Source organism: Otolemur garnettii, unplaced genomic scaffold (genome assembly GCF_000181295.1).
Source record: "Otolemur garnettii isolate 467f Iridium unplaced genomic scaffold, OtoGar3 scaffold00001, whole genome shotgun sequence".
NCBI lineage: Eukaryota > Metazoa > Chordata > Mammalia > Primates > Galagidae > Otolemur > Otolemur garnettii.
Genome location: NW_003852396.1, coordinates 56,017,664 through 56,038,941, shown reverse-complemented (window position 1 = coordinate 56,038,941; position 21,278 = coordinate 56,017,664). Strand labels below are relative to the sequence as shown.

Here is a 21,278-nt window from a genome sequence, read left to right as displayed (position 1 = left end):
TCCACCCAGGTAAACACAAAAGATGTAAAATCTCCATCATTTCTTATGGCTGAATCATTTTACCACAAGGACACTAGAATGTTTATTGTAGCTCAATTCATGGAGCTCAAGACATGGAAGCAACCCAAGTGTCCTTCAACCCATAAATGGAAAAACAATTTTTCAAAAATGGACAACCACTCAAAATGTTTCATTAAGGTTCCCCAAAGAATATACCTAAAGTGTCCCTGTGTTGTAACAGAGTTGACATTTATAATGTTTTAAACACCAGGGAAAATTTAACTTATTGATATAGCTACAAAGTGAGGGCAGAAAAGTATATAAAGTTTCAATTAAACTGCCCAATTATTACAAAAGAAAGAAAGCCCAGTACTTAAAACAATATACTTCGCTTGTAATTTTTGCCAACATGTCATAAAGAATCCTCATTCCTTTCATAATAGCCTCGCATACTTCCTTGCCAGATGCCTTTGAGGCAAGTGCTTTCAGAGCTTTCCTATCCTTTTGAGCTTTCTGCGCGAAACCTTCTGGGCTGGAGCCTTCTTGCCTGCAATGGTCTTTTCTGCTGGAACTTAACCAGTAGCACCCATAGCAAGTGTTTTGTGGGGAGAAGCTTTCAGGAGAGCTGCCTTTTGAAGCTTCTTAACTTTATTCCTGATTATTCTCTTCCTCATTTTCTTTGCCTTCCTGACTTTACAATGATCAAAATCTGTCATTTTGGCTTTCTTCTCTCAGGCTTCAAACTTCTTGGCCCATCTTGTAGCTGCCCATTTTGTACTGATATCTGTCGACCAGGCGTGTCAGACATAATTCTGACAAGCACCATGTGAGAACTTGATGAAGCCGGTGAGCTACATGCATTTGCAAGGCAAGGTCTGTCTTCTTACCTGAAGCAATGTCCATCCAGCAAAGCCCTGCTCTGATCAATGATGTCTACAGTTGTGACTGGCCTTCCAGCATGAGGCCTAGTGGAGATGCAGGTCACATTTGGCCAGCTTCTACCATGTGGACAACACTTGGCCAGAAGAAAGAAGGCCTGCCCAGCCACGTGCATGTCATTTTTAGGAGAACATTATCCTCTAAACTTTACCAGAACAAAAGAAGGTTTAATGTATACCTTTCAAGAATATCTCATGATACCATTTCAATTTTTCCTAATGTCCTGTTGTCTAGTGGGTTTTCTTTATATGCTGACATCCTCAAAGATATTTTGAGTTCCCTGGGCAGGAAGTATCATATACATATATTTGCAACATGCCTCTTGATAAGGAAACATCAACTTTTTAATATTTCTGTACAAATATGTAAAAAAAAAATTCTCATTTTATAACATTTTAATGCAAACTATTCTGAAATAAACTCAAATATAACAGAGAACACTTTTTAATCATGAGATTAATCCTGTTCATTGTCAGTGACACGAGAATGAGCTTGGGAAATAGAATATCATTAAATCAACAACTTAGATGAAGGGTAATAATTTGCATTTGAAGTGCAGAGCACATTTCATTCAGGAAGAGGATGAGTAACTAGATTTGTTTTCTTTCCTCATAAATTACTAGAATTCAAGGGGCATAGTAATTATGAGTGGCCTGATTGCTTTCCATGTCTGCAGCCTCGATTTTCAGAGCTACTTACAGCATTTACTCAAGATCCCCGATTTAGGTTTCAATAGTGTTTTCCATGCTTTGAGAAGCAAACTTTAAGGCCATTGCACAATAGACTATTTGGTCCCAGGTATCAACTAAGTGTTTTGTTTTTTTGTTTTTTCTGTTTTTTGAGACAGAGCCTCAAGCCGTCCCCCTGGGTAGAGTGCTGTACCATCACAGCTCACAGCAACTTCCAACTCCTGGGCTCAAGCGAGTCTCCTGCCTCCGCCTCCCAAGTAGCTGGGACCAGAGGTGCCCACCACAATGCCCGGCTATTTTTTGGTTGCAGCCATCATTGTTGTTTGGCAGGCCTGGGCTGGATTCAAACCCACCACCTTAGGTGCATGTGGCTGGCGCCTTAGCCACTTGAGCCACAGGCGCCAAGCCAACTAAGTGCTTTGTTAATGTGTAGTTTTAGGCTGAACCTGAGTGGTTCATTAGGGCCTGTGAGACAGGGGCCTTTACCTCATTAATAAGATAGGGACTGACAAAATTAGAATACCAAAAACAACAAGATTTTTTTTGTAATCAAAAGAAAAAAAAAAAACTTTCCAAAAGGCAATCAGAACATTGTTACACTTTTTTTTTTATTTTATTTATTTATTTATTTCAGTTTTTGACCATGGCTGGGTTTGAACCCACCACCTCTGACATATGGGGCTGGCACCCTACTCCTTTGAGCCACAGGCACCACCCCATTGTTACACTTTGAATCGAAATTATACGTCTCCTAACCGGATTTTCCAAAGTGAACTGGGTGCCTAAACCATATCTATAAACTTCTGCCACACTTTTATTGCTGATTTTTTTTATCAAAACTTCACTTTATATGACAAAAATTGCAAGAGTTTTTGGATATTTGGATTTCTTGAGCCAGTCAGATGGTATTATGGAACATATCTGCAAAAGTGGCACAAATTGAGGTAATCATCTTTTTAGGTTCTTGCTTTTAAAATGATTCCTTAGCTTCTCTGAAAATAAAAAAAAAAAAGAAGAAGCTGCATTAAAGTTTTTTTCAGTTTCCTCAGGATTTCCTTGATTATTACTAACATACACGGTATAGCACATATTATGAAAAAAATGTCAACATAGAAGCGATTTTACTAAAATAGAGCTTTATGACACAAGAATTCCTCATTTTCTTTTTTTCCAAATATACACAATTGATTTCATTTTCGGAAACCCTGTTTTCCTCTTTGAAGTCCAACATAATAACTCTCAGATAGCTCTATTATCAATACTTAATCAATACCAGCAGATATCAGTGAAAATAATGATTGAAATAAAATTAAAGATGAAGACCAAACCTTACTAAAAGAAAATCACTGCAAGAGAACCTAGGCTAGCAGCCTCACTGAAAGCAAATGAAAAATTTATACTTTCCCATCCCCATAATGCCTAATAAGAGAAGTACATCAGCCTCAGAGAAAGACTTTTTGAAAAAAAAAAATCCATGCCGGAAATTAAATAGGATTATCAAAAGTAGTGATTATATATTTTAAATTGTGATATAAAGGTCATGCTTTATCATCCTTAAGAAATCATCCAAAATAAGAGAAGCAAATGTAATTTATGTCTTTGATGAAACTAAAATGTAGAACTCCCACTGTTGAGAAAGGGTTGCCAAATGCAGTGAAGGGCAAAGGGCAAAGCTAAAAGACACCAGTGAAACCGTAGCTGTAGCTGGAGACCTCAAGAGGGAGAGGCATCAGAACATCCTTCTCCAAGGTAGACATAATATGAGAGGAAAAAACTAGCATTCCTTGTTTTAGGCATTGGGAATGGAGTTTACCAGTGTAATTTTCAGAAGACCCATTTTAGCACCAACCTGAAGCTTAAGGAGATAGGCTCAAGGAAAACTCATAAAGATGCCTCAACTCACCCAAAGCATTGTCAATACCGTGGATAGAAACTCTGTACACAGCTGCCCACGTTCAGCGCTCTGTCATGGAGAAGGGAGGTGAACATGCTCCCCGGCTTACAACACAGCCCTGGCTTTGAAACACCAGGGACTCTCTGTGATACTTCGTCTTAGAAGAACATCATTTGTGAATTTAAATATGACTAATAATTTTTAAAAATCACGATGCCTCTTCACATACTAATTTTTTTAAAAGATGACCAAAAATGACAATTAGATGATTGCTTGAAAAATAATGCCATGGAGTAGATAAAAATTGTCTATGTGGAACTCCATGAGGAAAGACCCTCTTGTATCCAGAACCCTTTAGGACCCCATCCTATGAACCCTATTATCTGTCTGTTCACCTGTGTCCTTTTAATATTTTTTACAATAAACCGGTAATAGCAAATATAATAATTTCCCGGTGTCTGTGATCCATTCTAGGAAATTACTAAAACCAAGGAAGGAGTCATGGAAACTCCAAATATATAGTTAGTTGGTCAGAAGTTCAGGAGGCCTAGGGCTTAGGATTGGCATGTCAAGTAGAGGCAGTCTTATGAAACTGAACCCTTGACCTGTTATCTGACAATAATTTCATGAAGTGTTATAGTTGAATTGATCAATTGCTGGATACCTTGATTCAAAGGTATGCATAGAATTAGAGAATTGCTTGCTGTAGAAAACCAGAAGTATGCTAAGCAGAAAAGCAAAGATCCTTAGCAGGAATATATATATGTATTTCTAATATGTATATATATTAGGGTTTTTTCCAATTGCTACTTTTCTAAAATGACTATTGCATCCTTATTTATTCTTAGATGGTATATAAATGTACATAAAAATATATCTGTTGTATATATGTGATATATACGCATCATATATATTAATAAGTATACCACATACATTTATATAGTCATACGTTCTATATTCATACATGCCATTTATAAGTACCTAAGAATATTTATTAATATCTCAGAATAAATAAGGATGCATGAGTCATTTTAGTGAAGCAGCAATAGAAAAAAACACATTTAAGAAGATATGCGTAAAATAAAGTAGAACATACAGTAAAAATTTTTTTGAGTAGCGCTCAAGAGTAAACACAGCATAGATAATATGGGAAAAATTGTAATATGCGTTTTAATAAGTAAACTAAACTCCTCCATTAAATATCTGATTTATTTCAACATAAAACCCAGGCCTATGCCACCTATAAGAACACCTAAATAACTCAGAATAACTGAAAATAAAAGGCATATCAATAAAATACAACACCCCCCCCCCCAAAAAAGCTAGCGTTATCCTCAATATCAACCACATTTGATTCAAGATAAAACATAGTAAGTCGAAGATGGGTTCTGTGAAATGACAGAATGCAATCTTCGGTAAGACGTCTTGACTATTAACTAAATAATGTTATCAAAATAAATAAAATAAAAACACAGGAATCATAAGAAAATACCCTAATGTATACTGGTAGTGAAAATTTTTATTTTATAACTGTTTATCTGAGTAAATCAATGAGAAAAAAATATAAGTAAAAAACAAATTATCAAATAACAGAATGTGCATATAGATATCAAAAAGTTTTATATGGCTTTAAGCACTCCTGGAATATGCATGTGCAAAAAAAATTGCTTATATATTAGTAATAACCAAAATACTTCAAATTCTTAAGAAAATAGAATTAGTACTAATTTTTAAAAACATCAACCACAAAATTACAAACAAAACAAAATTTTCTTTCTTCTAAACAGCTTTTCCTAGAAAAGCTAAACATTAAAAGTATGTTAATAATAATATAAACTAATAATAAGGAAGAGATAAATACCAAATAAATATGCCTTATAGCTCAAATTGTCAGAAGAAAATTTATAGCCTTCAATACTTATATCCATAAATAGTGGAGAGTAAAAATAAGAGAAATAGCCATCTACCACAAGATATTTTTGATAGGATATGGTAAAACTAGCGAAAATAAAATGAAGACCTTAAACAGCAAAAATGAATGCTTTAAGAAAACAAAATCTAAATCTAATAATTGTACAAAAATGCCTATCTCTTTTAAAAAATGAAGCAAAAGTAGACAACAATGGAAAGAAAACTAAAAATAAGAAACTGCAGAGGTTATATGAAAATAATTTTTAAACATTATATGAGTAAATTCTAAAACAGATCATTTTTCAGAGGAAAGTAATAACTAAACTTGATTTTGTACTTAATCTCTTGAGGAAAAAAAAAACTGTCAAAGAGCAACACCACCTCCACTATACCCCTACACATTGGAGCTAGACAGTTGGACAAAAGGATTATACCAATTATTTAAGGAATAATTAACTCCAAAGCTATTTTCAGAAGAAGTGACATACTTTCAATTTGATTTTTATGATACTAACATAACACTATTATAAGGCAAGAAGAAAAAAGACCACTCCAAGGAAATCTCAACGATGCATGCAAAAAACATCAAGAGTCATAAATAAGGTATTGACAGATACAACAAAACATTGGGTGGCGCCTGTGTCTCAAGGGAGTAAGGCACCAGCCCCATATGCCGGAGGTGGTGGGTTCAAACCCAGCCCCAGCCAAAAACTGCAGAATATAATGGAACATTAAAATAGGAAGGCACTGTGATCAACATACAGGACTTATTACAGGATAGCAAAGATGGTCCCGTATTAGGAAACCGAAGTATATAATTCATCATTGTGATAGGCTTTAAAGTAAAATTATAAGATTATCATCATAGAAGCTAAAAAATACATTTGATGGAGTTTAAACTATATTTTATTTTGAAATTTAAGGGAAAAAAGGAATACAAAGATACTTTCTGAACACCATAAATATACATATCTCATTTCCAAACTCTAACAAAGTACTGCTAACGTTCAGGAGAAGTAAATGTTTGCATGCTTTGACCACAGCTACTTAACATTTTTCTAAGTAAAATGCGGAACAATGCCTAATCATTAACATGGCTAATCGTAGGAAAGGGGATCTGTGAAATAGGAGAGACAAAAAGAAAATGGCCAAACAAAAGGAAAATAAGAAAAAATTTACAAAGAACACAGATATGATGACATTTATGTAGGCGTATTCGTATCAACAAACGAAGCAATCATGAAATAAGAACAACAAAACTAGTGCGGGGTTTTGCACCAGTGTCTCTCCAACTGTACTTGTGAAAGATCGATCTTTTCATTTTTAATTTAACATGGCTAGGTAACTTTTGAAAAATATGATCAACTACAGTGGATGTCAAAATTACATCAAATTGTTCTGAATATTCTATATATTTAGCCTTCATTTTTATTCTTATCTCATTGCCTACAATCCTGGCACATGGACTGTTTTACACAAAGGAATATTCAAAACAGTGCAAAAAATAGTCTTCTCTTGTAGAGAAGGGTGGTACATTTCAAAATGATATCCTTTGATTCAATAAACTGCAGAAAATCACCAAAAAAATACTGAGAGTTTGTGGAATCAAGTAGATTCTAAAGTTTATGTAAAAAAAAAAAAGAACTAATTTTGTCAAAAAATTACTGAAAATAAAGGCTGATTAAAAAGGAATTAGATAAAACAACCAGAAACTGATAATACTTAAAACAGTAAAAATAATGCTTAACACAGTAAAATATTGGCATATGTATAGACACACAGATTAAAGAACATAACAAAATCCAAATATAGGCTCAAAATAAAAAATTAAACAAATTGGCAGATTCCTTGTATACATAATAATTTTAATCCCTCTGGGCACTTCCAACTATAACCGTTCACATGCATGCCATAGAATATTCTTGAGAATGATACATGTATATGTTGGAACATTAGTTATATTGTTTTCAAAGCAGCTAATTATAAAATCATTTTTCTTCTGTTTTATAAATATAAAGAAAGGCAAATACAATAAGAATTTCAAGCGAGTTAAAATTATATTTAAAGTTTCAGCCTTTAGCTTAATTCTATAAGTACACCCACCACACTTACTACTTTTTATCCAAACAACAATCTCAGCCATTGTCCAATTTAAAATTGACATCCCCTAACACATATACCACTCACTACCCAACTTTTCTGCCTTGTTTTTCTACACTGTTTTTTCTCAACTTAACTTGTTATATATTAACTTCATTATATTTTCTGCCCTTTCCCACTGTTAGAAAAATTCCACAAAATACAGAGTTTTCTTGATCGTGTTCATTGCTCTATCCTCAGAGGCTAGAACAATGTCAGGCACATAGATGCTCAATAAGCAGGTCTTAAATAAACAAGTAAATGAATACTGGGAGGTACTCAATAAAAACTATTACAAATGAAAGCATCATGCTCACAGACAGGACAGAGAAGTGGTCTATCATTTGTAAGAAGGAGTTAGTTTGGATCCTTAAGTCCAAGTGCCATATTCCCACTTTATCAAAACCTAAACCCTCCTTGAGAGCTGAACAGTGTTTGCACTTCTGCCTTCACTTTATTCTACTCCAAGATCACAGCTCTAATCTTACTCCTTTTGAATCGCAATTTGACCAGCACAGGACTTTTCAAATACTACACAAGATACTCAGTGAATACCTACCAAAAAAAATTAAATATGGAATCCACAATTCTTTTTTTGTTATAATTCCAGAAGCTAATGAAATCACTGTCTTTAGGACAGTTGGGTGAGAAGGTGATTCTACACTTTGGCCCCGTAGGAAAGATCCCTTGAGCACAGCTTATGTTCTCATCATTCCCAGGCAAAGAGTAGAGAGGCTTAATGATGCTGTAAGCCTAATTTTGATTATATAGAAATACGTTTAAGCAAATATCCTACTGGGAAGTTACAGATCACATTGAGAACCTAGATGTCCCCACCCACGAGTCAAGAAAGAATTGGGGAAGAACAGAATTTGATTCTGAACTACTATACCAGGCATAATTGAAAAGAGAGCACACAGCATTAGTACCCAGGTTTTTTTATTTGGTTGTTTTGTTGTTATTGTTGTTTGTTTTTGAGACAGAGTCTCACTATGTTGCCCTCTGTAGAGTGCTGTGCCATCACAGCTCACAGCAACCTCTAACTCTTGGGCTTAAGCAATTCTCATTCCTCAGCCTCCCAAGTAGCTGGGACTACAGGCACCCACCCACCATAACACCTGACTATTTTTTTGTTGTAGTTGTCATTGTTGTTTAGCTGGCCTGGGCTGGGCTCAAATCCACCACCCTCAGTGGATGTGACTGGTATCCAAGCCACTGAGCTACAGACGCCAGTACCCAGGTTTTAAGTGGCTTTTTAGCAATAGACAGAAACACCTGTTTCTCTTTCAGAGCCTATTAGCTTATTATAATCAGCTATAGTCAATTTTATTCCCAGGTGCCTTATTCTTTTTTTTTTTCTGTTGTCATTCTGAGAAAGAAGAAAGGATCCCAAGTTATGAAGTATAGGTTACAATTTGCTTTATCCCTTGTTAAGACAGAATATATTTCTCTTAGTGTTTTTTTTTCTATTGATATAGCCAGTGCCAACTGGGAAGAAGTTAAGAGAATATATTTTTGTGAGATACCTCTGTAACTGCTGCCACATTTTCAGAAGCCAGTAGATTTTGCAAGACCTTTCTCAGAGTTATCAGATAATAGACGTTTCAATACATTTATTTCAGAGGGAAAAATCTGGAGGGGAAAAAAAATGTCAGAGGGTACTTAGACCAAGTAATCCAGAATAAATGTATTCACAAGTGCTACTGATTTCTAAAGAAAATATTTCACAATACGTGTCACTTCCAAGGGGTGTTGGACCGAAAATGATGAGGCCTTTTGTATGAGTCTTATCCTTGATCACTTTTACAAACTAAAGAGAATTCTTACCAGAACGCTTCACTACCAAGCCACCATAAAAACCATGCTGACGCTCTTCCCACTTTTGCATGGAACACTGGTTCTGCACTGAGTCTGGGTAATTTAATTGTAAAGAACACAACACCAATATTACTACATGCCTAGTCACAAAACTGGTGCTTTCTGTCAACTTCTCCAGAGTTCCTAAGATGCAGTAATTGACATAATACCAGCCTTAAACATTTCCGAACTGCATAAACAGCATGTTTGCGGCCCCCAAATCACTATCACGTTACAGAAATATGATAAGGAACACAACAGAGGCTCTGCGTAAACCCAGATGTAATACATGATTTAGGCACTATCTCTGACCATAGATTACCATCCTTCGTTTAGCTATTCTTCCAAACATGTCTTGAGCCAATTTTCCACTGGAAAACCATTTCCAAAGCACAAAGAGAAATGCTAGAGAAGTGTAATGTACATACAGAAACTAAGGTGCCAATGGTAAAATGGGACGGAGATGCACGGTTAAAACAAAGGAACATTCTGGAAAGAACTCTGCGTGTGAGGATGACTCTTCCCCAAGAAAACTGACCGATGTCTTAGAAACACCTGAGGGTGGAGGACAGCAGACACAACTCACCTGGTCCTGGGATACAGAAGGAGATACAGCTGGGAATGTCAGGCTCTCCAGCAGAATTTCTCAAAGAACGTTATAAAGCCTCCCAACAAATGTATCTCTTTGTCTACATTCGGAGGATCGTGTGTTGTTTAAATCTCTTGGGGCCCCTTTTCTCTCTGAGACTCTCTTGGTCTCTTGAGCCTTTCTACTCTTCGGAAATTGATGTGGCAGATTCATCCTGAATAAGATGAGACATTATTTTTGCAATAATTTGGGATTCGTAACTTTAAGAAGTTTTCCCCATAGATGTTAAAGCCTTTTACACCTGTATCATTGGTAGACCTAACTAACATGTTTGTTTTTAAAATGATGAAAATCCCAAGGCCCAAAGTGAGTTTTAAAGAAAAATTATGGAAAAGGCAATGTTACTCTTCCAGTGCACTGAAAGATGCATTCTGTTGTCAATCAGTGTGAAGGCCTGAGGAGTTACTGAAGATTCCCCCTGCTCCATGCCTATGAGGGTAGGCAGACCCATCCTGAGTGAGTGATGAAGACATTAAAAGCAACCAGTAAGGCTTTATTTTGCTACTGAAAACAACCCCAAGATGTAATGTCTTGAAACAATGACTTATTTCTTATGATTGTGTTAACTGTATAGTTCCTAATGGGCTGGCTCAGAGGGAGCTGAATAGTGTTGGAAGACCTCACTGACATGGTTAATGATTGACTAGACGTTAACTGAAGCCATGGAGAAAATACGACTATGTCTCTCTCATCATTCAGGAAGCTAGCACAGGCTAACACACGTGGAGGTAATCTCAGTGTTCCTGAGAACAGCAAAGGATAAATCCCAAAGTACATCTCGAGCCTCTGCTTACATCACACTTGCTAACAAGCCTTTGACCAAACAAGACACATGTCCAACCTAGATTCAGAGAGTACAGAAATGGACCCCAGATTTACTGATGGCTGCAGAACTGACTTGCTGAAGGGCACTCACACATAGGAAAGGGAAGAACGTGCAGCCCAGGAGCTACCACAGGGCCCCCAGAGGAACTACCTATGTTCTAGGTCCCTTACAGAAAGTTAGTGCCCCAAAATTGTTTGGATAAACACACTTTGCAGTGTTAATGCCATAAATTCCCCTTGAATTAGAAAGATATTGTCCTGGCAGGGTTCAAGGCTGTACTACAAGTTTTTATCATTCCAAAACTTTGGAGTATAGATGAACACAAACAACAGCCCACTAGGAAGAAAATAGAAACCTCTTGGGTAGAGAAAGGGTGCTTCTTACCACTGGCGACTAGTAATTCCTGGACATTGTTGTCATTCATTCTTCCTGATGTCATTCACTTTAATATGCAAAGCAATCTATCCTGAATAGCTCAATGTTTTAAAAAAAAAAAAAAAGGAAAGAAAAGGTCTACTTAAAAACAATTTGTGGTGATTTTCCTCTAGTTTGATCTCAAGGCCTCTTTTTGGAGAGCAACTATAAATTCTAGCCCTGACCTTATAGGACACCAGGGGAAGTGGTCGTGGATGTTTATGGTGTGCCTTTTACAGGATATTTCGTAATCCAGATGGACAAACTAAAATGCAGGAAGTTTTTTATCCTGGCAGAAGCCTGGACAGCTCTCATCTGGCCTGTATCCAGTTTATTCCTACCAAGATCCCCACCTTCTAGGAGAACCCTAACCAGGAAGGGAGTTAGGTCTGGATGTATTGGTCAGGTGCAACGCAGAGGAGACGGCACAACAAAACACATGAAATAACAGAATCCGTATGTTACTCACGGGTCCACAAGAGAAGGAGGATGTCCAGGAGGGCCATGAAGAAGTCCAGGGACAGCAGGTACTCAACCAGTAGGAGAGAACAAGAGAAAGAAAGACCTCTAGGCTGGGCAGTGGCTCAAGGAGTAGGGCGCTGGCCCCATATATCGCAGGTGGCAGGTTCAAACCCAGCCCTGGCCAAAAACTGCAAAAAGAAAGAAAGAAAAGATCTGTGGGCCTAGGCTTCTTTGCTTGCCTCAGGGGTTTTAAATCAGCTAATTTAAAGGAAATACGTGTGGAGGGGGAACTCATTTATACCAGTCAGGTATAACCACTGGGTTTGTATTGGTCAGCCACTATGGGCTGTATTGGCCTTTGGATCAGGACGATGAAGAACAAGTGGGCTATATTGCAAACAATCTCACAGGGAGGGAAGTTTCACTAGGGCAATGGTGATGGGGAATGACTGAGTTTTGAATAACTTACATAAAGCCTAAACATGAATGTTGAGGTAGCAACTGTATTAAACAAATTTACGACAATTCACTGCTAAAATAGATTAGTTAACAAAAAAAGTGCTAAACAAATCTATTTACTCGGATACAATAGTTTAAACTGAGATTAGGTTTAATCACTTATATTTTAGTGAATTCTAGGATAGATTTTTCAGCCTTTTCAGCCATTCAGATCTTAAATGCTATAAACTTTAAAAGACTTAAAGAGTAATTCTTTTACCATTAACAATATAATTCATGCTTAATAGTAATGTCTCACCATTACATTATAATGTTATATCTATTTACTATCAACACTATAATTCAGGTGTTTAAACAGACTAGTTCCTAATATTTCTTTTGTTCTAAGAATAATCTTTATGATCTCAAGACTTTCTTTCGATTAATGGCAGAGAATGAACAGGACATTCCATATTCAGGACATTCCAGAATAAAGTTTTCCTTTGACATCTCAACATTCATAATGAAAGCTAGTCAAGTTCAAAAATATTTTCTTTCACTTAAATCAGATATTACTGGACTAACTATATTACAAGTCTATTACCACTTAGTCTATGTTTTTTTTTTTTCTGATTTTCTAAAATAACACAACTAACAATACTTCTTGGTCCTGGAACTTCAAAGAACATCGACATTCTAAGACAGTGGTTCTCAACCTTCCTAATGTCATGACCCTTAAATACAGTTCCTCATGTTGTGGTGACCCCCAACTATAAAATTATTTTTGTTGCTACTTCATAACTGTAATTTTGCTCCTGTTATGAATCATAATGTAAATATCTGATATGCAGGATATATTTTCATTGTTACAAAGGAGTCACGACCCACAGGTTGAGAACCTAAGGAAATGTAATGACCTCTAGTTCAGAGATGTTTGAAAGGTTTTATTTCTTCTGTCAACTCTAATAAATTGGTAGTTGCTGCCTGAGCCAAGTCTGGTCTCAGAAGGGAAGCATACAATGATTGATTAGTGACATCTGCTATAGGAAAAAAGGGATGACAGTGTAATCACCACCTACTTCCCATTCCTTCTCTAAGTCAATTTATTATTTTGGACTGATAAAAAGGGAAAAGGGACTTAGCCAAGGTCTCACACTTATAAAATACTAAGAGCCAGTCTAAAAGTACGTCATGACTTCCAAACAATGTTGCTTTTGGAATAGACATTTGTCAATTTTTGGCTGACCATTATCCATTTCCCACATTTTTTATCAGTCCCTCCCTGTGTGTCAACACACTGGAAGTACAGTTCCTAGGGGTTTCCTCCCTTTGCTGTTCTTATCCAAAATCACAGAAGTTAGAGAACTGACTCTAACTTCCTGTATCATAAAACAGGCCAGTGAGCCAGGCTTTGCTAACAAGGCATTTGTTCTGGAACTCTGAATCTTGAATGGGAAATGCAGAGGATAAGGAAAAAAGGAGCAGGGGGAAGCAAGTGATCCCAACCATCAGCAGAGCTTATGGGTCAAGATCTCGTTAGGCCAGGCACAGTGCTCATGCCTGTCATCCTAAGACTCTGGGAGGCAGAGGTTGGGTAAATTGCTTGAGTTCACGAGTTCAAGACCAGCCAGAGCAAAAGCAAGACCCCATCTCTACCAAAAATAGAAAAACTGAGGCAAGAGGCTCACTTGAGCCCAAAAGTCGGAGGCTGCTATAAGCTGTGACGCCACAGCATTCTACCCAGGGCAACAGTTTGAGGGTCTATCTCAAAAAAAAAAAAAAAGAAAGAAAAAGAAAAAGAAAAAGAAAAATGGTAGCTACACCCTGACTTTGACTAAATTTCCTGTTATGTGACCTATAGATCCCTATTGTCTAAGCCTTAGACTACTACACAATTGTCCATTCTGGGCACCCCTGATGTCTCTCCAGGGCACCACCTCTCTGTTAGGGCCAGAGATGAGTTCTGTTGCTTCCAGCCAGGAACCTTGATTGATAGTTTGTTCACCTGCCCAGTCAGAAGCAAACATTAGTGACATAATGCTTTCCTCGGCCAATTCATACATTTACATTTTCAATGCACAGAAATTGAGTGATACGTGTCCAATTGAAAGATATAGACGATATGGTCATTTAACAAAAACATCTATAGATGCAGACCACCACAATTATTCCATAATGTTGATCCTCTTAACCATGTTTCATAGTCCATCAACATTACACTGTTCTATCAATGACAATTATAAAAAAAAAAAAAAACAAGGCTTAAATAGCTGAAGTGAAACAAAAACTTGACTTTATACATTTAATAAGGACTGGGAAAAGCTCCTTATCTATGTTCAGAATATTTCACATCTGATGACCACAGCTTGTAAGGAATATATATTTCTAAGATGAAAGGCTGGTTTGTAGACCTTTTGTTCATGTAAGCTGTAGCAAACCAGTTAAGACTTGTTACACACAAAGTCTCCACTAATGTATATCTGGCAAATTTTCTACTCCTAAGCCCTGGTTTACTTATCTGCTGTCAAGAAGAAAAGGTAAAAGAATACGCCATGCTGGAAACTTACAATGCACTTCCATCCTACCGGTGTCACTTTGGGGCCAAATCTTAGCTATTGACATTGACTCCATTTAAAAAGTCTTTTTTCTTTAGGCTTCCTGTCTTCCTTAATGAAAAAACGCTACATTTAAAAAATTTTGCTTGCTTTTCCTTCCTGTTTCCTATAGAGACCCGTGTGTAATCTGCAAAACAGTCTGAAAAGAATGGCACAAGCAGTCAAAATATTTACATATTTCTCTGTAAAATATTCCATAGAAAGATTTAACAGGCATAAGTGAGCTATGACAAGCATGTTCACTTATCTGAAGAAAAATACTTTGAGCTGATTTCCTGGCACTGAGTGGAAAGCTGGGTAAGTGACATCTCGCTTTATGGAATGCGAGGATTAAACCAACGAGTTGTGCTTTACCTTCTTGGAGAAGGTCAGTATGATAGGGAGCTGCTTTCAGTGCAGCTCAGTGTATTATTAAACCTGAACTTACAGAATCTGCCACTAATAACAGTATGTAAAGCAAGGCTCAATGTTGAGGTTAAGACGAGAATGAAAAGAGAAGAAATGAAAACCAAAACAAACAAACAAAAAAAAAACATTATGAGAATGTAAGTGTACAGAAAACAGTGTGTGCTTACCTACTAAGAATTGTCTTAGGTTCAAAGATGAGAAATGGCTTATCTCAAAACTAGGTTCTACAAAGTGATTTCTTTATATACTATATGCTGGGTTTTTTTTTTTCTCCTCCTGAATTGGGAGAGGGAATATATTAACTGGAGAATATTGCCATGATCTCTTACACAATCTTTCTTCCAGACATTAGAAAAAAGATAAAAATAAGCAGAAGATTTATTGATCCCATGTGGTAAGTGCCCAAGCTCAGAAATCCCTGTTTGCTTCACAAAGGCACAAGCTCGAATCTTACTAGCTCTGGAGAAGTCCCATAGATTCTCCTGTGATGAAGTCATCAGCAGCTCACCTCTGAGAGTAGTAGGCTGAAGGGTGTAAAATGATGAATATTGGGCATCAGCAGGAAGACCACGTTCCAGCCCAAATTCCTAACCCATCAGGATGCCCTGAACTTAACCTCTACTTCCCACGCTTCCTTACCTGGCAATTGAAGAACATTCCTGTCCCTTGACATAATTACAGAAATGGGATGAGTAAGAAGTTGATAGCATAATGCAAAGTACCCTGCTTTGGATAGGAGCAGTAACTCGGAATGGTAAGGCTGGATCCACTTATGCTGAAGTAAGCTGGCTACCTCAAGTTCACGAAGACTACCAGGGTACTGGACGTTGTTTATCGGTGAGAAGCCTCCTTGTTAGCAGTCCAATCACAGCTTTCACTCTAATTCATATTAAATTGCTCAGCTTGAAAATGCATAGGCAATAATTCTTCTCTAACAGGACTTCAATAGCCTTGTAAATTCTACCTTTGGAAAATATTCAAAACAAAGACATCCCATTCACATTCTTTATCACCTTCTAGTAATTTGCACACAATCAGAAGAGTCAAGTAGAGTTTCTTAGAAGACTCACTTTCAGTTGTTCAACATCTATGACTTGATTCCCTGTCAGTCAAAAATAGGATGTCTACGTGAAGCAGGATTTCTGTCCTAACCTAACTGTTCAGCATTTGGCAGGTGACAATCTGCTCCCTCAAAGTGACTCTCAGAGGAGTTGGTTTTCAATTTTGTCTTTAGTTTAATATGCTTTTCAAAACCAAGTGGGATTGGGACCCATTTTTTTCAATTTAAATGTGCTTTCTGCTCTGATTTTAGAGATAAAGAGGTAACTGGTAAAATATTTTCTTTTTAATGAAAGACAAGGTTAACAAACAATGTGCACGCCTCCATTCTACCTCAGAAATGATGAGATAGATGGAATAGGGCTGAAAAAAAGATTTGACTTTTGTGAGATGCCTCAATTTTTCATTGGAACAGGTAAAATATTTTTCATGAAAAAAAAAAATCTCTGAATTAACCGAAAAACAGTCTGTCTATGGGATCAATTAGAACATGAACTACAGAGCTAGACAGAAGTCAGAGAGATGAGGGGCCTAATCCCAGATTTGGCAACAAGTAGCCGTGTCACTTAATTCTCTGAGTCTTTTTCTCCATCAATAAAATGGGACTATCAATAGCATATATTGCATGAGGGTTTTTAAAAAATAAATATTAAATGTGATGGCAAATATAGTGCCTACCAGATATTTTTGATAAGGTACTTAAATATGAGTTGTATTAAATGGCTAAAGGGGGCAGTGCCTGTGGCTCAGAGTAGGGCCCCAGCCCCATATGCCAGAGGTGGCGGGTTCAAACCCAGCCCTGGCCAAAAACTGCAAAAAAAAAAAAAAAAAAAAAAAAAGGCTAAAGGGACAAAAAATAAACATCACATAAGGGTTTTTGCCAGGGCTGCTCACCTCTCTCTCATTCACATCATCTCCCCTGGTCTGCTATCTTCTTGGTGGCAGGATCTTGGGTTTTTTTGGTTTTTTGGGTTTTTTTAATTTACTGAAAGTCCTTTGTGTACCAGGCATGGTGACAAGTGCGCAGAAGGCAAAAAGTTCCAAGTATTCGCTATTCTGTGTTGTCAAGGAGCCAAGGGGAGCTTCTGGTAGCATTTACAATGTATGTGAGGACATGTCATCTTAGAGATGGAGAGGTGTGTAGGAGCTGCTGCTCTGCCTTCTCTGGGGATGGTCATCTTCATGATGAAAACTTTTGCTGAACTGAATGTAGTTTCAGAATCAATGCCCAACCTTAGCAGCAGCAACATTCAAAGACCATGACTCCTGCAAGGACAAGGGGTTCAATGTGGTTGGAATGCAGAGAAGGTTCAGGAAAACAGTAATGAGTATGTGGCTCACAGGGATGTCATCTTCTGGAATTACTGAATTACAAAGCTATATTGAATTCGATAGATAAAAAAGTAAAAGCAATAACAACAGCCATCATTGTCTATCATTCATTACGTGTCAGAACATTTTTACACATTAACCCATGGAATACTAAAAAATGCCCTATCATGTAAACATTATTACTGACTTATCCTCTTTGTACAGATGAAAAAAAAAAAAAAACCCTCCAAGTATAGAAGGGTTAAGCAATTTGCCCAAGGACAGTCCATAATAAGTAGCATGAGCTTAGAGTCAAACCCAGTCAGTCTGGCTCCAGAGCCAGAGACTCACTCACAACCATATTCTGCCTCATTTGTTTTTATCTTTCCAGTTATGGAAGCTTGTGCCCCGAAAGATATATGATTGGAGTTCTTGGCAAGTGAGTGACCTCTAGCTACGGTGGCTTTAACGGCACTGCACTGACAGGCTGCCACTAGAGAAATAAAATTACCTAATTGCCTAGCCATCTGTAGTTAAAGATGATATTAAATCCTCGTGGCTAAAATTAGCCCACAGAGTGTGCTCCCAATGGTTATGGAGCAGAGACAGGAAATAAAGCCAAAAATACAAACCAGTGAAGAAAGGAAGTATGGAGGCTTGGAGGAAACTCCATGCTATGTGTATCAGTGACTCTTTGGAATCAGATATTCCTTCTATGGGCACTACACAAGCATGCACATATAAAATGGAAAAAATTCTTACCTCAGAAGGATGTGAGGACCCCCAGGCAGGTGTAAGCCCTGAGCCCGAGACATGCTAAATAATGGTTGTCATTTTTTCATTTCCTTATTCTTCTTCCATTTTACTTTTTTCCTTCCTTTCCCTTGATTTCTTATTTCCCTTCCTCTCTCCCTTCTTTCCTCCCTCTCTTTCTTTCTTCCAATTACCAACCAGTAGCTCTTCTACTTTCCTGAATGCTCATGACATCTAGTAATAATGTTTTAATGATAAAAAATCAGAAGTCTACTAATGCTAAGAATTTGTTGGTGATTATTCGTAGAACTACTAGATAAAGCAGGAAAAATTATGATAATATAATCTTAGACAGAATCATGGTCAATGTGGAACTTTGTTTGTGGTTCCCACTATAAAAATTCTCAAGATATCAGTTATTTGTAATACTGTATCCTGATACCACCACTCAAGTTATTTGTTTGCTAAATAATGTATTAAAATTATTATTTAAGAAAGAATTTCAAGTGTGCTGCAATTATTAAATATCAGGGTTGAAAGGCATCAAGAAAGAAATGCAATACAATCTTTTTAGAAGGAAGTTGGGTGATCCTCCAAGAACTCAAATTAGACCTCACATTTGATCCTGCAATCTCATTATTAGCATCTACCTAGAAGAAAAATAAAATCATTTTAGCATACAGATGTTTGCACTAGACTGTTTATCACAGCTCAATTTACAATTGCCAAAACATGGAAACAGCCTAAATGCTCACCAACCCAGGAATGGATTAACAAATTGTGGTATAGATATACCATGGACCACTATTAGCCACTAAAAAAGATGCAGACTTTACAACTTTTGTATTAACCTAGATAGAGGTAGAACACATTCTTTTTAATAATGCATCATAAGAATGGAGAAGCAAGAATCCAATGTACTCTATTCTAATACGAAGGCAGTAGGTGAGCTAATACAAGGGGGCAGGGGAGTGGAATAAGCATGTGGGGATAGGGAAGGAGGAAGGGTGATGGGAGTCACGGTGTATGGCACACCTTGTGGGGGTAGAACACAATTATAAGAGGGACTTTATCTAACAAATGCAATCAGTGTAACCTAATTCTTTGTACCTTCAATGAATCCCAAACAGTAAAAAAGAATAATTAAAAAACGAAGATAAAGAAAGAGAGAGAAAGAAAGAATTGCATTCCCAAAACTTGGCTTGAATTTCCAGTAAACGAACTAAGTAGTAATTTTGATATAGAAAAAAAAAAAAATGCATTCAATCTGGGAGATCTCTCTTAACCTTAAATTTACATGTATGTTCTACAATGGTGAGAGTTTTTTATGCTGTGCTATCCTCCAAGCTTTATACATGCTTATTTAATAACCCATGAATATACATCATATACATATCTTCATTCATACACACACTAGTAAGAATTTTCACAAAATTAATATTTATAAATTTGAAACCATCTTGATTACAACAGAAGTTCTAATTTATGTATTTTTTGACATTCTCTCCATTTGCTGTTTGTATTATAAATGAAACTTAAGAAGCAAATAAGTAATATATTTCTCCACTATCTCCTTGGATGTATAAAGGTGAAGGAAAATTGATTACAAACAAATGAGATCTGTGACAAAGGCAGGAGAATAAGGTAACCAGCCCCCTAAATTAATCAGCATACAAATTAATCTTGCTTCCAAACAAAAAGTAGGACAGGAAGCATTGTCATCAATAACCGACTATGCCAGAATGTTCTCCAGGACATTAGATGAATACTAATGAACCTAAACAAATAGTAGCTGGAAGAGAAATAAAATAAAAATTCTTTAAAAGTTAAGAGAAAAAGCCTGAACATTTCTCATCTAAACCACAAATATTTTAAATATCTGAATGTCAACCACAGTGCTATGACAATAATTGTCTACCATTTTTACAGCGCTTCTATTGGGTACCTTGCAAAGAACTTTCCACATGCTATCTTTAGTTTTCATTTTCATCTTGTGAGGAGTTATCTCTATTTTACAATTTCCACACCTGAGCCTAGGAGAATTTAAGTAATTCACCTATCAAGCTGTGACAATGTAACTATGTCTCTTCATTTACAAAAGCTAGGCCATTTCCATGATCTAGAGAAAGATTGAAACAATTTTTCAAAAGTATATAATCATATCATAAACACATGGAATCATGTCGTCCATGTTTCCATAATCCTTGCATTCATTGACGATTCTCTTCTATTCATTTTTGAAGTAACACATATTTGTATGTAAAGTTCCACACTTAGTTTTTGATGTGTTCTAGAAATGACCCTCCACAAAGGATCTGGATAAATGAAGGATGGAGGTAATCTTGTAGGGCAAAGGTAGTGATGGAGAATGAACTCGCCTAAGTCCAACACAATACATTATGGTATCTTTGCATGAAACATTAAACTACATGGCCTCTGGTACTTTACTGTGGAATTATATCTATAAATAAGAAAGAAATCTACATAAATTTGCTAATTGAAAACAGTGATTATAAAAATATCAACAGTATGAGCCCAATTTAAAAATTATATCAAAATATTACACATTTTCTCCATAAGGGAAACATTATTTTTATAAGTTTTGAGTGGATGTAGTGTCATCATAATTTTTTAAAGTTAAAAATCTGAATTTACATATTGGAGGGAAATTAGCATATGATTATATTAAAATATTCCCAAAGGACATTTTATAAAATTCAGTAGCCATTCTTAATACAAACTCTATTATAAGAACAAAAGTAATTATCCAGATGGACAACTGTTTCCATTTTAAAAGATGCAATAGGGAGGCACCTGTGGCTCAGTGAGTAGGGTGCCGGCCCCATATACCGAGGGTGGCGGGTTCAAACCCAGCCCTGGCCAAACTGCAACAAAAAATAGCTGGGCGTTGTGG

The 21,278-nt window shown here is 36.6% G+C and overlaps 1 pseudogene; it reads right to left on the bottom strand.

Annotated features, from left to right (window-relative positions):
- Positions 1-348: 348 nt before the first annotated feature.
- On the bottom strand, positions 349-1,054 carry LOC111723403 (annotated as a pseudogene).
- Between the last annotated feature and the right edge of the window lie 20,224 nt (positions 1,055-21,278).